Raw genomic sequence first — 7,111 nt, 5'->3', positions numbered from 1 at the left:
CTCTTGAGTTTCTCTTTTTTTAAGAAGTAGATGGGTGATATAACATTGTCATCAAAGGAACTGAGGTCCTTATTAAGCAAAACGGCGATGGAAGTCAAATTCTAGAAAACAAAAGGACAAGGCAACATAGGGCAAAAATAATAGCACTGTATTATTTTTCTATATTTTCAGGCCCCTTTTATACCATAAGTCTCACCCAACTAAGTTAGGTGAAGGGCAAGGCAGTAAGGAAAACCACTGATAACCAATTGGCTAAATTGCCAATTGCCATTCTGAGAATTGCCATTCTGAGTAGAAAGGCATTCTTCTGAGTGCAAGAAACATGAAGCTGACCATCAGTTGGCCACACTTACAATCCTGGCTACCCAGGAAACTAAATTCTGAGGATTATGATTCAAACCCAGCTCAGGCAGGAAAGTCTGTGAGACTTTTATCTCCAATTAACCACCAAAAACCCAGAAGTGGAGATGTGGCTCAAATGGTAAAGTGCCAGCCTTCAGTGGAAAAGCTAACCAAGAATATAAAACCTTAGTTCAAGAGCCAGTACTAGCACCAAAAAAAAGGAGGAAGAGGAGAAAGAGGAAGAGGACTATATGAAGATCAAGGCCATGCTAACATTCCTGTTCACTTCCATATGGATGCTTATCCTTCCCAGCACCCAGTACCCAAGAATCCTACAAAATTGCCTGCACAAAGAAGATACCTTGTAAATAGTTTTCACTTTACTTTGTTGCTCCAGTTGCTTACAATGTTATTACCTGTTACAGCCCACCACTCATGGGTTGCTTATGGCCAACAGTATGAAAGTTTGCTAATCAACTCAATCTCTCCTGATATCACTGCAATCAATGCATACAAACCTTGCTGGGAAAAATGGAGCCACAATATCCACAGCAGGAGGACAAATCTAGTCACCCACTGATTATTAAAGTTCCTCGGGTATTCAGCTAGACTGAAAACCAGTAGGAGGTCCTGACTCCAGACAGTATTTGATGATGTCCCTTCACTATTCCAGCCTCTCAACCATGAGAGTTGCTTTCGTGCTCTGTCTGCTGTCTTCATTAAAGAGAAGTTTTTGTTAGCAATGAATTTGACAGATTTTAACCTCTAAGCATTCCAGCTACATCTGTATAAGTGAAAAATTTAGAGGGAGAATACCAAAACAGACCACAGCACTGACTTTGAAGTCCAACATGAGTTTGAAAGTCAACTCTCCCACTACCTAGCTGTGAGTCTCCAACCTCTAAATAGCTTTATTTCTCCATACCTCAGTTTATTCACTGATGAAGGGAGGATAACAATTCCTACCTCAGAAGACTGTTGGAAGAACTAAAACCAATGTAAATGAAGTACTTTAGGCAATACTTGGCATATATGTACGTATAAAAGATGGTAGGTGCTAATGTCAGCAGGTAACATCTGAGTGAGTGAACTTGTGCTTGTACTCACAGAAACTTCTGGCCATGCAACAGCAAAAAAAAAGTTTGAAGGAGAATGCCCAGAAGAGTGAATGATGCCACGAAGGTTATCAGGAAGACAATGTGGCTATTCTAGACAGGGAGAGTCTCAGACTAAAGAGACCAGCTTGAGAAACCTTATTTAAAGACAGAACAAGAGATCTTTCTGACTGGAGTCAGATTAATATAACATATTTGAATCTAATTGGAAAGGTACATTTTTAATATATCATAATGATAGCCATCATGCTAAATAGTAGAATTTTTTAACTTCTCTTTTTTAAATTTATTTTTGATTCTTTTTATTTTTTCCTTTCTTAAAAAAAAAAGATGAATGAATTAAATTGCCAATAATTTGTCTGGGCTTAGAGAATAAGGTAGCTATAACCAGGCCTTTCTTAAACAACAAAAACAACGAAAACCAGATGGCATCTGTGAAAGTATAAACAAACAGCCAAAGGGAATTAGCCAAAGACCCCACTGTAGTCACAGAGGGCATTGTAAAAAGTATTACAATAAGCCACAAGCAGCAGTGCTTCCTTTACCTGAGGAGCAATTTCTGGGCATATGAACCCCAATAGTCTAGCCCCTCCCCCAACCCTGTCATTCCCTAATTATGAAAACATGGTTTTGGAGGGGAGGGACAATTATTAAGCCTCCTCGAGGGAAACTAAATCTCTTGTGCTTTCTGAAAATATCTAGAACAGGGACCCTTGTCGGGAAATGTAGCAGGAGTTCCCACCTCCACTGTACACTCACAGACATTTTAGGGGAAGTAATATGGCAAAAGGGAGGAATCTGAGTTTCCTTCCCAAAAGGCTGATCTAAGTGCCCCAGGGCCCTTCTGTGTCAGAAGAGCAGGGGAACACATGGCTTCAGTGCCAGGCTGTGGCACTAAGGATCATGGGAAGGATTCAGGGCCCAGCAAGGGATGAGAGTTTTTCCAACTTCCATCTCTTCCTGACAGTGGATCGAGGTCTCCTGGATCTCCTCTCCCTGGCTCCTGGGCCATGTCATCATCCTATGCTGGATTCTCACCGGCCATCTTAACAATGGCCTGCTGGCCAGGTAGTTCTCATCGTAGCAGCATGGGTTCATCTGTCTTGTGTCTAGTGTGGCCAGACCCAGGGCCCAGCTACATTCATGGGCTGAATTCATCAGCTTGTTGACCATAGAGGCGGGGCAGCCACCTCTCTGCCAGAGAGTGCTTGATGCCGGCCTGGAGCACAGCGTCCCGTCCCGTGTGGAGATAATCCCTCTCCACCACATCATTCTTGGTGGCTGCAGGGAGTTCACCCACTCACGGTTCTCGCTGTATTCAACTGTCTCCTGCAGGTTCTGAAGGCTGGGGTTGGCGCTGCGGGACGCACACATATGCATGCCTTTGGAAGCCAGATGTCTCCCTTCAGCTCCACCAGCTGGTGTGTCCAGCTGGCTTCTCCTCCAGCTCTCTACTGCTGCTGCACCAGGGAGCGCAGCTTCATTGCCTGAAGCTTTGCCGTTGGTCTTTGGGCATCTCCAGGTCACAGCCTTGTTCACAGGTCACAGGCCTCTGCAGGGTTGTGCTCACCAAGGTGAGACACCAAGTTCTTGGCACGGTAGCCAAGCACAACATTGTCATGGGCAATCTGCTGCTTTGATAGCATATCCCACATGATCCAAGGTACTGGGCACACGTGGGCCACTGTCACAACACAACAGTCTACCAGACACGTCTGCTGCTGAGAAAACCACTGGGTGATGCAGGCCTTGCAGAAAGCACACTCACAGTGCAAAGCGCCTGACTGGCTCCTCCCAGACTCCACTGCCAATGGGGTAGCTAAGGGTCTTCCTCAACATTCCCCCCTGGGAAACGTGTTCCATCATCCCCTGTGTCTCAGCCCTGAAAGTCAGGTTGATGCCTCACTCAGTGCCACACAGCAGATGCTCCAAGAAGCCCATCTTGTTGGCTATTCACTCTCTGAGTCTTCCTTCCTAGCGACAAGCTCCATCACCAAGGGACGGCTGTGATGTCACAAGCAGGAGCACTCCAGGCCTGGCTGGAGCTGAGACACTGGAGAGCCATGGATAGGCCGTGTGGCAGGACTCAGCCCTTCCTGTGAGGGGAAGGGGGAAGGGAAGGAAGGGGAAGAAAAGTGTGGCCACTTGTCACCGTCTCCGACAAATCCTTCTGCTCTTCTTTATTTTTCAAAACATTATCTTTAACTGTACTAAGAAGCTGCCATTTAACAAAGCAGCAGTATATGAATACAATATATCTCCATCGCCTGTGCCCTGGTGGATCACACCTGTAAACCTAGCTATTCAGGAGGTTGAGATCTGAGGATTGCTGCTCAAAGCCAGCCCAGGCGGGAAAGTCCGGGAACTTCTTATCTCTAATAAACTACTCAGAAAAAGCTGGGTGTGGTGTTGTGGCTCAAGTGGTAAAGCACTTGATTTCAGCAAAAAGCAGCTCAGGATCAGAGCCCAGGCCCAGAGTTCAAGTCCCAGGATCAGCAAATAAAACTGTCTTGATCAGTGTCACCCCTTTCAACATTCTCAGGCATACCTCCCCTACCCACCCTTCTTAATTTTGTAGTGTATTCTATTTGTGTATTCTATTCCTGCCTACACTTTCCTCCCCTTCTCTTCATTGGCTTTCCCCTCCACCCCACCCTACCCTTTGAGCACCCACTTCCCTGTATTTTAGTTTACTGGTCTTTGACTTTGACTTTCTGAGGAATTATACTATTTGAGTCCTTCCTTGAATCTACCATATTTCAGTTAATACATTTGAGATAAGGCTATCCAGGTATTGTAGCCATTTTCTGATTGGAATTTTGGTTTTCTTGTTGAGTTGGTTCTCTTGTGTACCTGTGATCAAGCCTACTTGGATCTTGAAAGCTTTGAGTTTCAATAAGTATTTTACAAAGGTCAAAATTATCAAGGCACTAGCAAATGCTTGGACTGCAAGTGAAGCCCTAATGGTTATACTAGGCCAATATTTAATCCAGGTGCCTACCTCTTCCATTTCTACCTCCACCATGCCTTCAAGCCATCATCTCCTGCACTTCTGTTGACTGTATGCCCTGTTAATGTACTCTGACTTGTTCTAAAAATGGAAATGGCTTTCCTGTGAAGGGAGAGTTGTATTTCAAGCCTGGGTGTAAAGCTTTTCCAAAGACAGCTCTTTCTAGAGATAATTTTTTATCAGTAAGTGTATCTGTGGAAGGAGGATCTCCAGTTAAAAGCATTTTACATACCATTCTCTGGTGAGAAGACTGAAAGGAGTGTGGGAAGGTTGTTTTTCTTCCTGGAGTTGTTTGTTTGTGTTGAAACTTTGCTTTGGGATGTATTATCAGGCTTAACTACTTTCCAGTATTCCAGAACAGAATGAATTAGTATTTTCAAACAGCTGTACCAAGTTTCTAGAGAAGTAATGAGGACTTCCGGACATGAATACCACATTTCTTGCATCCAGTGGACTTGGTTTGGATGTTGATAAGGTGGTGGGAAGCTCAGGCTGCCATAGTGCTGATAAGAATAACTTACTCCATGGTGCCATTGTGCTACAACAACTGTGAGTTCCAGAACAAGCAGAAGTCACATCTAGACTATTAGTGACATTATTGACTTTAAATATCTTGAGTCTTTACAGGATTTTATACAATAATTTATTTTAAATTCAGTAGGGAAATAAAATATACAATGAAGTTGGAGATGTAGCACAGTGGGACACTGTGAGCTTAGCATGCACAAAGTCCTAGGTTCAATCCTAGCACCACATGAAATAAGATAAAAATGGGCTGGGGAATGTAGATACATGATAGAATATTTGCTGGTATGCATAAGGGCTTCGTATCACAGAAAGAAAGGAAGGAAGGAAAGAACAGAGGGAGGGAGGTAAGAAGAGAGGAAGGAAGGAAGAAAAGGGAGAAAGAGAGAAGAGGGAAGGAGGGGAGAAAGGAAAGAGAGAAATAGAAAAAAAATCCTGGTGCTGGTGGCTCACACCTGTAATCCTAGCTTACTCAGGAAGCTGAGATCTGAGGATCACAGTTCAAAGCCAGCTTGGGCAGGAAAGTCCGGGAGACTCATCTCCAATAAACCACTTCTGGCTAGAAGTGGCACTGTGGCTCAAATGGTAGAATGCTCGCCTTGAAGAGTTGAGGGACAGTGCCCAGGCCCAGAGTTCAAGCCCCATGACCCGCAAAAAAAAAAAAAAAAAAAAAAAGACAGGAAAGAATCAGATAAGTTGTAAGACCAAGCCAATAGCCAACTACTTGCTATCCCAGGGTGGTGTAGGAGTTAGTCATCTGTACCGTGCATGGTAATGGGAACAAGCGTGGTCTGTTTGGTGGCGCAGAGGTCCACCTGTGGAGTCACGTGCAAGGTAAGCATGAGTGTGACTGTGGAAACTTTTCTTCCAGTTTGATAAGTTTAAGCTAATTTCTTCTCACTTCCTCAACTCTTCACATCCCAAATACTTACAGAGTTCTGGGGAGCTGAAAGCTGGAGGCCCAGCTCAGCTTTCCTGGGTTGTTCCTTATCTCTGAGTCAACCAAGCAAAGTAAGACAAGAGTATTCCCCACAAAGCCCAGTGCCTAGAACACGGGGAAACTAGTTAGTAGCTCTAGCTAGTACTTTGGAGACAGTGTAGACTTGGTGTTTCTTTCTTGTCACCTGGACCTGCGTGTCAAGCGTCCACAAGGATGCCCTCTGCCTCTTCAGAAAGCTTCTAGCCCTGAGTTGAAGGCCAATTGACTCCAAGACCACAATGCTAGAAGGCAGCTCAGGAGTGATTCGCAATTATGTTACTGAATAAGAACTGGGCTGGCAGTGGGGAAGAGAGCCAATTCATACACAAGGGACTTCCGAGCCACAGGGTTCCCATGGGGTTCCTGTGTGGCAAAACTATGGAAGCCAAGGAAGGAATTTACCTGATGAGTCCGTTGGTTATTGTTACTCTCAAATCCCATTGGATTGTAGGAGCCTATACATAATACTAGTCTGTAGAAGAAGCACATTGTTTATAAGTGCAAAACCTGGGATTGTTATGCTGTATGGCAAGACAGCAGAGAAGACACATTTTGAGAGGTCAAATCAGGAGTCTTTATTTTTAATTTTTTAATTGTTTTGGTCAGTCGTGGGGCCTGAACTCTGGGCCTGGGAGCTGTCCCTCAGCTCTTCAGCTCAAGGCTAGTGCCCTACCACTTGAGCCACAGCACCACATCCGGCTTTTTTTCTGCTTATGTGGTGCTGAGGAATCGAACCCAGGGCCTCATGCTTGCGAGGCAAGCACTCTACCACTGAGCCACCTTCCCAACCCTCAGGAGTCTTTATTACAAGGCTAGCAACTGTAAGGTGGAGTCCTGTCTCAAGGACTAGCAGCCAGCAAATACACTTAACACTGTTAGGAAACTGAGCCATGAAGACTAGAGAGGAAAGAAAGAATAAAAACAATACCAACTCCAATGGAGAGCTGAAATGGGATGGCATGGCGACCAGAGAACAGCCAGGAGACAGGAGACAGGAGACAGGACACTAACATGGAAGGACACGTGCCTTGGCTTACTAGTGCCTGAGCTGGTCTGGGCCTAAATAGGGTAAGGGCCAGAGGTCTCAAGCACTGGACTGGCAGGTTTAGTAACCTATCATCCAAGTCCCCGCCCCTGCCT

General features: G+C 44.9%; 1 pseudogene; it reads right to left on the bottom strand.

Moving 5' to 3' along the window:
• Positions 1 to 2,358: 2,358 nt before the first annotated feature.
• Positions 2,359 to 6,460, bottom strand: LOC122126179 (annotated as a pseudogene).
• Positions 6,461 to 7,111: the final 651 nt, after the last annotated feature.

Source organism: Dipodomys spectabilis, unplaced genomic scaffold, assembly GCF_019054845.1.
Source record: "Dipodomys spectabilis isolate Male_0828 unplaced genomic scaffold, ASM1905484v1 ptg000009l, whole genome shotgun sequence".
NCBI classification, from domain to species: domain Eukaryota; kingdom Metazoa; phylum Chordata; class Mammalia; order Rodentia; family Heteromyidae; genus Dipodomys; species Dipodomys spectabilis.
This window is presented reverse-complemented; position numbering and strand designations above follow the sequence as displayed.